This window comes from Elgaria multicarinata, chromosome 2, assembly GCF_023053635.1.
Source record: "Elgaria multicarinata webbii isolate HBS135686 ecotype San Diego chromosome 2, rElgMul1.1.pri, whole genome shotgun sequence".
Classification (NCBI taxonomy): domain Eukaryota; kingdom Metazoa; phylum Chordata; class Lepidosauria; order Squamata; family Anguidae; genus Elgaria; species Elgaria multicarinata.
In genome coordinates this window covers 173,899,688-173,909,870 of record NC_086172.1, presented here as the reverse complement: position 1 = coordinate 173,909,870, position 10,183 = coordinate 173,899,688, and positions in this window count along the sequence as shown.

The following is a 10,183-nucleotide window of genomic DNA, read 5'->3' as shown; positions in this document are numbered from 1 at the left end:
CTGGTTAAGGGACAACAATTGGACTTTTTTCCCCTGTCTAAACATGCATAGAATACCTAAATCATGGGACTTATTTAGTCACTGATAGGGTAACCATATGAAAAGGAGGACAGGGCTCCTATGTCTTTAACAGTTGTATTGAAAAGGAAATTTCAGCAGGTGTTATTTGTATATATGGGGAATCTGGGGAAATTCCCTCTTCATCACAGCAGTTAAAGCTGCAGGTGTCCTGCCCTCTTTTAAATCTGGTCACTCTAGTATAGCTCATGCAGCTTTAACTGTTGTGATGAAGAGGGAATTTCACCAGATTCTCCATATATACAAAGGACACCTGCTGAAATCCCCTTTTCTATGCAACTGTTAAAGATCCAGGAGCCCTGTCCTCCTTTTCATGTGGTCACCCTACCCAAGGCCATAGATATTCCTGTGATCTTGGTCCATGAAACTGACATTGGGCCGTTCCCTGGACCTCTTGTGATGAAGAGGGAATTTCACCAGGTTCTCTATATATACAAATGCCACCTGCTGAAATCCCCTTTTCTATGCAACTGTTAAAGATACAGGAGCCCTGTCCTCCTTTTCATGTGGTCACCCTACCCAAGGCCATAGATATTCCTGTGATCTTGGTCCATGAAACTGACATTGGGCCGTTCCCTGGACCTCTTGTGATGAAGAGGGAATTTCACCAGGTTCTCCATATATACAAAGGACACCTGCTGAAATTCCCTTTTCTATGCAACTGTTAAAGATCCAGGAGTCCTGTCCTCCTTTTCATGCGGTCACCCTACCCAAGGCCATAGATATTCCTGTGATCTTGGTCCATGAAACTGACATTGGGCCATTCCCTGGACCTCCTGTGATGAAGAGGGAATTTCACCAGGTTCTCTATATATACAAATGCCACCTGGGGGTGGGTGGGATCTACACTATTACTTTTAAAGCGCTTTAAAGCACTTTGAAAACGTTTTGAAAACTGTATATGCAGTGTGTCCTGGGCCCCAACAGTTGTCAAAACTGTTATAAAGCGCTTTAAAGCGCTTTAAAGCAATAGTGTATATCCCCCCCTGCTGAAATCCCCTTTTCTATGCAACTAAGATACAGGAGCCCTGTCCTCCTTTTCATATGGTCACCCTATGACAGTGTTGATGCTCATTTCCCCCATACGACTCAGGGTTTTTAAATGGCACAAATAAATAAATAAAAAGATTGACAGAGGGAAGAGAATCACGCTCGCACCAGACTGTTTGGGGCGTTTCCGTTTTTTAAAAAATAAAATGGCGGCGGTGTAACAGCTCTTCCCTCGCGGCAGCCTTCTGGGCCCCTATGAAGAGACGCAAAAAAAAAAGAGCGGGAAAGACGGAGGGCAGGCGATTTCCAGAGCTCTGAGGCAGCTCTCGTCTTGCCTCAGTACTGAAACCCCAGCCCAGTCCAAGCTTCCCTTCGCCGCTTTCCTTTGTTGTCTGCCTCAGCCCTCTCAGCCCCCGCTTTCCCGCCTTTTTCCTAACGGCTTTAAAGGAAGCTTTTAGGGTAGCGGGGAGGTTATGTGAAACAAAACCGTGCAGCGCAGTCCCGTGAACGTATACGCAGAGTTTGAAGTAAAAAAAACAAAACACCCATCGAGTTCAGTTGGGCTTACTACTTCGCATTAAGTGAGGAGTAAGTCCCATTGAGCTCAGTGTCCCAGGAAAGTTGTTGCGCTGTTACTGTAGAGCCAGCCAGGCAAAAGTACAGCAGGGAAAGAAATGAAGGAAGAGGCCAGGAGAAGGCGGCTTGAAAATAATATGGTTGGGTATTAATAAGTAATTATTAGGGCTAGCGAAAATTCACAATGGAATAAGTGAGCTTTGGAATTGCACAGGAAATTATCCTCCATCTCAATATGGAAGAAAAACAGTTGTGGCAGCTGGAATGTATTATTACTACATTTATATCCCCCCAAAAGCCAAAGGGGTAGAATAAATGATGTTTTTAATGCAATAAAACAAACCCAGCGTCTGAAACGTGTAATTTGCTACAATGTAAGGGATATCTACTTCCTAACCTCAAGCCTCTTATGGCTCTGTTGCCAGCCTTATAAACTGTTTAGTATATGATAATAAAAACAATATCTTTTATTTATGATTACATTTATATCCCACCATCTTACCCCTTGCAAGGACCCCAAGGTGACTTAGGATCCTCCTTTCCATTTTATCCTCACAACAACCCTGTGAGGAAGGTTAGGTTCAGAATCAGTGACTGGCCCAAAGTCACCCAGTGAGCTTTCTGGACAAATGGGAATTAGAGCCTGGTTTTCCCAGTCCAGTGCTCTAACTACTAGACTTGCATGTTTGTGAACAATGGTTAGTTCCAAGTAAGCATTTTATTTAACTGAGCCTATAACTTTTTTCTAATATGTCTTCACTTAGGATTACCACTTATTTCAGAAACAGGCATGCACTCCTCTCTTGTTTGCAGCTAGGAGTTCTATGTTTTTCCAGCTGGAGCTTCTATGATTTTAATAACTATGAGTGGCAGGAACTCAGTAGATGAAACGCTCCATCACTGCATCTCCATGCAGAGCACCTGTTGAATTTCTGGCTGTCACACAGCTTTTAAAGGCACAGGAACTCTCTGAGGGGGAAAAATGAAACTTAACTGCAACAGACACCTGACTGTTTACATAAACCATCTACTTGCACAGCAGTTCGGGGTTTAATTTAAGCCAAGGAACAGTGTCAGAGCCTCCTCTCTGCAGTAAATAACTACAAGAACACAGTGCCTCTGAGACTATGCAGACTGCCCTTTTCACTCCCCCACTGCAGGCCACCTTGTTCAGGTACTCACCTGAACAGACAGGAGCAGTTACACGTGAAAAAAACTGAATGCCTGGTCTTTTATGTCGTTTGGTCTTGTATGCACACTGGATTTTGTTTTATCTGGGTGGAATCTGGAGTTTCCTATTCTTTTTAAACAGAGACAACAGTTTTCTGGTCTAGCTTTCTGACTCATGTATCATCTAAGCCTTCCCCGACATTCACCCACCACTATATGTAGATCAGAGGTTCCCAACATTTTGGGGTTTGTGGGCATATTTAGAATTTTGAAAACGTATTGTGGGTTCTCTCACAAAATGGCTGCTATGGGGCGCTTGCCCATTCATAAAACGTCTGTCATGGTCACAGAACAATCATTTCCCGGAAAGCAAACTGGTGAGACTAAAACAAAAGTAACTTATCTAAGTACAATGCAGAGGTGGGGCCTGAGCTCCAAAGCACAAAACCATTCTTAGGAACCGAATAGAGATGGTGCTTTGGAGCACCGCTTCATTTCGTAATATGCTAACCTCCCAGTTAAAAACATTTTTTTTAGACATTAAAAAAAAATCTTAAGAAATAACATAACAAAGAAGGAAAGTGAGCCTGGTCGGTGCCAAATGTAATGTTTGTGGGTGTCCATGGACACCACGTTGCAACCCTAGCGGTAAATTCACAAAATCTTTTTTACCTCAACCAAGTGACATTTTGCACCCACCCTCATAGTGGATGTCTGCCTAAAATCCAGCCCTGTGAATGGACTCATAGCTTAGACCTATGCAGCCAATTCACCTGCCATGAACCTGTGAGAAGTATCCTGCTTTTTAAAGTACAAAATATTGTGGTCTGGTTGCTGGACAATTCAATATGAATTCAACAAAAGCACAACTGATTAATGATTCTTTTAAAAATGATGGGGGAGAAATACACATTTATTCTTCAATAAACTCATGATGTCCCACCAGTGACTATCTGATAAGGTAGCTGTACGAAGACCAGCATCATATAGATAATTCTATACAGATTTATATGCAGCACTATATATATCAATAAACTCATGATGTCCTACCGGTGACTATCTGATAAGGTAGCTGTACGAAGACCAGCATCGTATAGATAATTCTATACAGATTTATATGCAGCACTATATATAAAACCTATTCATAAAGAGATCTGATCCCGGTGTTGGTCTTGACATGACCACCTCAGCATATAGCATCAAAATTAGGAAATTAAACAAGCCACACCAGATATGAAAAGAGCTTTGGAAACACTGACAATCAAGCATGTATTTGAAATCATAAAAAATAGACCCTTTTTGTTATCATCATCATCATCATCATCATCATCATCATCATCATCATCATCATCATATATTTGTTACCTGCCTCTTCCTCTGGATCGAGGGAGTACAAACACTATAAAATACATATAACTAATTAAAACATTTAATTATCTCACCTCCCTCCCCTGTCTCTCTATCACTCTCCCTCCTGTATTTTCCCCTAATACACTTGTAGAAAAGCAATGAAGATGCTCCATCTACTGGAGAATTTGTGCAGCATATCAGCAAGCAAACACCATATGAAAATGTCACGGCATCCCTCTGGGGACTACAGAGAGCTTCGGCTATTGGGCGGTATAAAAATGTAATAAATAAATAAATAAATAATATCTGCATTTTGTGGGGAGTATAATAGGCACCACCACCCACACCTGGACCTTGGGTTAAAGTTCTCTGCAAAATTCCTGTTTTTTTTTGGGGGGGGGGTTGGACACAACCCTAAAATTAAAGAAATAGCCCTAAAATCAGGGGGAGGATGAATGGAATGGAGTACTGTGACAAACAGTATATATCTGCATATCCAACTCTGTGAGGTAGCACAGGCTACTCCTCAGAGTAGATTGCGACCACCCACATATTTAATTAGTCTTCTTTCCCGGATATGTGGGAATCCTGGCTGTTACTCTTATAGAGAAGGATAGATCCTCTCCCAGAGCTTCCTTTAAACTCCTTAAAGACCAGATTACCATGTACATCAAGTAGTCTGGATAAAGCCAGCTTCCAGGCTAGGGCTAAGGCAAAGAACTAAATCAGGGTGGGCAACTTGTGGCCCCAAGGGGATTGAGCATCTCAGTTGCCATGGAGTGTGCCTGATTGTTGAGGGGTGGGTGGGAACAGAAAACAAATGGGGTGGTGGTGGTTAGAGTGACATTATCCTGGCAGAGGGCATGTCTGAGTGACTGGGATACTCCACACTGCAGCGTTTGTTGTAGGGCCCCTTGTGACTGTATAAAATTGAATGTGAGCCCTGAATGTGTTGTGAACCACCTAGACAGCTTCAGCTATTGAGAGGTATAGATATGTAATAAATAAAAAATAAATAAACTCAAGACATTTTGCTGTCCCAAAGGGCTGTGCCACATAATTTGGATGGATGATGAGGACTGGATGAGGGCTAATAAACTGAAACTCAATCCAGACAACACTGAGATGCTGTTAGTGGGTGGTTCTTCTGACCAGATAGTGGGTGTTCAACCTGTACTGGATGGGGTTGCACTGCCTCTGAAGGAGCAGGCTCATAGCTTGGGGGTTCTCCTAGAACCATCTCTGTCACTTGAGATTTAGGTGGCCTTGGTGGCACGGAGTGCCTTCTACCAACTTCAGTTGGTGGCCAAGCTACGCCCCTATCTGGACAGGGATAACCTGGCTTCAGTTGTCTATGCTCTGGTAACCTCAAATTAGATTATTGCAATGCACTCTACGTGGGGCTGCCTTTGAAGACGGTTTGGAAGCTGCATCTTGTGCAAACTGCAGTGGCCAGATTGATAACAGGAACCAAAAGGTTCGAACATATAAGACCGATTCTGGCCCACTTGCATTGGCTGCCTGTACATTTCCAAGTCCAATTCAAAGTGCTGGTTTTAGCCTATAAAGCCTTTCATGGCTTGGGTCCACAATACCTGACGGAACACCTCTCCTGACATGAGCCTATCCGTACACTATGCTCAACATCTAAGCTCCTCCTCTGGTTGCCTACTCCGAGGGAAGCTCAGAGGATGGCAATGAGGGAGAGGGCCTTTTCAGTGGTGGCCCCCCAATTATGGAATGATCTCTCCGATGAGGCTCGCCTGGTGCCAACATTGTTATTTTTTCAGCGCCAGGTCAAGACTTTTCTCCCAGGCACTTAACAGCATATGTTGAGTTTTTATTTGCCCCCAAAATAGTTATTTTAAATGGATATTGTCTATTTTTATGCTTTTTATGCTTTTAAAATTTTGTATATTGGTTTTTAATGTTCAGTGTTTTCATCTTTGTAAACCACCTAGAAAGCTTTGGCTATGGGGTGGTATATAAATGTAATAAATGATGACGATGATGATGATGATGATGATGATGATAATCTGAAAGGTGCACCTCTAAGATATCATGTTACATCACATATGGACGTAAGTAGCAGATGTGTGTAGTTGAGCAGGATTGTTGTTATAATGAGATTATGTAGCACTTAAAATTGACTGCAATTTTCATCATCAAGAGTTCTGCCCCATCGTAAGGGATCCCAGGGTGTACTCCTTGAATAGTATCCTGATCATTGACGCACATACATTTGTGACCCCCAAGCATTCTTGTACAAATAAGAAGGGCATCAAGGGTACGGATGTCTTGAGAAGCAATGGCTCATAAGAGAAATAAGGAAGGAAAATGAGAAAATCTCAAGCTGGTAGTGAGGGAGGAGAAGGAGGAAAGATACAGCAATTGGACAAGAAGAAAATTCACAAGAAGTGGGATGTGGGCAAATGCAATGTATTAATTCTGCTCAAAATGCAGCCTATTATCAGTCACAGACAGAATATAGTGCCTCGGGAAATCAAACCTCATGCATCAAGAAATGCAGGAACAGGGAGGAAGAGCTGCCTAACCTGACATTAGGTTGAAATGTGAAGAGAGAAGAAATAAAACGGACTACCATAATTTCATCAAAACAACGGGCTTATAGGATATATAAATTTACAATGACTCAGATATGGCATTCAAATTGTCATTAAATAAACTGCTATTTTGGTGTCAACCTCTCTATCCATGCAATCATCTCATTTTATTGCAATTTGTCTGCCACATCATTGTGTGCCTACAATATTCTGTCATAACTTCTCTGCCCTGCCTGCTGCTGCAGAGTTTAAGATGCTGTTTAATGCCTTTCTATCGCCGAGTCTATGGATGTGTCATAGATGAATGATCAATACCATGGATCTCCAAATTAAGACTGTTACCATGGATAGCTAAATTAAGGCTGCAATCTGCACACTTGCCTTGGGGTAAACCCGACTGAACATAGTGGGATTTTCTTCTGAGAAACATGTATGAGATTGCATTGCAAAACTACTATATAAGCTGCTTTGAATGTATTTCATTGAGGAAAACAAATAATCACAAATTGACAGGCACCTAGTAAATGTTCAATTGTCGACAAGTGTTAACAAATAATGGTTTGGGTTCAGAGTTCCCATGAGTGGTATTCTGCTGAAGGAAAGTTTTTTGGGGAGGCCGTTTTTATCAGTTCTTCTCCTTGTAGTCCCCTGTGTGCCCTCTGAAAAGTTGCTTTGCTCCTATGGAGTAGTGTGGGAGATGTTATGGGGTTGCAATGGAATGGGGGTGGGATCCAGGGGCCCTTCTCATCCATTAGTGAAGTCTCCACTGGATTGCAGTTCCTTCCAAGAGCCCTTCCATTTGCAGAAGGGCAACTCAGAATCCAACCCAATATGATTAGATCACACTTGAGAACCCCACATTATGCCAAACAATGCTACAAATTCCCCTTTGGGCCCGTGATTTCTGTCTTTAAAAGAGAATCAGAAAGGGGCATTAGTCACTAAAAGCATGGTTGTAGTTCTAATATGGTAGAACAGTAAGAATTTTTAATTGTTTTTATTGAATTTAAGGGGGCGGGTAGGTTGTAAATCATCCTGGGAGTTTGTTTGAAAGGCAGTATAGAAATCCCCATAATAAATAAATAGGTATGTACCAAAAGTCATCTAATGCAGCATTATACTTAAGAGCAAAGAAAATTGTGATTTACATCTTAGCTTAGCCATGAGGTCTCAGAGTAGCAATAGGCAAGCCACTGCCTCTTAGCTTCAGTTCCCAAATCCATTTATAACGCGGTGTGGGTGGGTCAGTAATAATACCAAAGAACGGTCGGAAGGATTACTATAATAATTTATGTAGAGTGCTTTTCTGCATTCATGGGGAAGCAGTAGATACAGATGATAAAGATGATGATGATAATGATTTGGTTCAGATCCCTGTACCTTGAACAGCTGCAAAAGTTGCATATATGGCTTTGTTGTGAACACATCACTTGCAAAATAAATTGATTGCAGAGTAAGTAATGCCATCAACTCCACCTCCTCCTCCTCCTCCTCTTCTTCTTCTTCCTCCTCCTCTTCCTCCTCCTCCTCCTCAAAAGATTGTGCCACCTTAGGACAACCTAATGGTTAAATCAACTTTCTTGTAATTTAAACAGTTTGCTACATAAACTATCCTCATGTGTTAAGATGAGGACATTTATTCTTCCCCATCCCCGGCCTCTTGAAAACTGCCAACATGCCTTCTCACAATCTGTTTGGGGTTAAGCATGCAAGATATCTTCAGCTGAACCCTCCAGACTAGAGATAGGCAACCTTTTGGGGCTGTGAGCACATCTGGCAATTTGAAAAACTGTCCTAGGCACCACTCCAGAATGGCTGCCTTCGAAGGCATGGCAAAGGACAAGTAACCTCTCCAAAATACAGAGTACAAGCCATAGGTGGGGTTTGAACCCCAACACATTAAACTCCTTTCAGTGTTCAGCTTGAACAGAAACCTATTTCACAGCAATCCTGTCTGCCAGTAAGAAAATGATTTTTATTAAGTGTGTGTAGTATGGGGAGGGGGCCCCATGTTGCCTATCCCTGCTCTAGACCTTTTCTTCTGTTCACACGCTTCCTCTGAAACTTTTTCAATCTCTGGATCCTGTCATGGGGGGGAAAAACTTCTTGAAATGTTTTTTAGAATGGTCCACACATATTCCTTAGCAAATTATCACATATGATCTAAAGGAGGATGGTGAATATTCATCAAGTATTACTTTGGACCAAAATATTATTAGTGAAAATGTTACTCCACCTGACAACTGAGGCTGCAATTCTATACACAACCTGGAAGTAAGTTACGTTAGATATAGTGGGGCTTATTTCTGACTATGTTGGCAGTAATTAAGCAATACCCATCTAGTTTATGAGTGCACAACACTTAATCCAAAGGGGTATACCCCAAACCTAATTCTACATGATTCATGTACAGATAAGATGTAAGAAAATATTTGTGTAAATTTCTCATCTGTTCCCTTAGTCTTATGTGCAATTAGTTTGTGATGTACTTTAAAACCTTTGAACTATTGGAATGTTCATAAACACTTCATAACAACTCAGCCATTGAATCAGAAACCTTACAGCCAATTGTTATGGAGATTTCTAAAACTGAAGCCTGTGTTTACTTCCAATAATTTTTCTTTAGTCAAATGTATATGATTGTGTATCCAGTTGGGAAAACACTATTTATTTTTGCAGAAAGGATAGTGTTCAGTGCTTTAATTGATACTTCATTAATCTCTTTACGGCTATAATAAGTTTCCACCTGAAATATTACCAAAAGCTGGCTTTGACTATGCAAATAGTTATACAGATAAGAACACGTATGGTAGTTATCCAACAAGATAAGTTGATGGTTACACTTACAATGGAACATCAATAGCATGTCTTTGAGAAGAGCAATTCCCAAAAGGAGATACTGATAATTGCTATCCAAGGTCAGATATGAATAACAAATAATATACAGCAAATTCATTACTGGAACTACTTATGATGATGTAAATGTAATAAATGTTGTTAACAAAGAGAACCAACTGATTGCCCGATCATAAATTGCTTTGAGTTGTCAAATCCTGATTAAAGGCTGATTATCAAGACCAACAACCAAATAGTGTGTGTGTGTGAACCTTCTTACATCTCCAATATAAATAGTCTTGCTATAAGTACATAACAAGAAATAATTCACTCTTACTTTATTGAAACTATGATTGCCAGGTAAACAATAGGTACTCCAATAGGTCTAATATTGAAGTCATAAGTAGGTGGGTGTTTTAATGAAACATTAATACTACTCACAACCTGAAGGAAGGCAAAACAAGGAAGCAAAGTCTGAATATCAAGGTTTACACACAGAAATGAAATTGTTTTTAGAAAATATAACAAATGCAGGTTTCACATGGGAAGGATGGATGAGCACAAGAACCCTCTGTACAGCACCATGTACATTGATGGTGCTATATAAATAAATAAATAAT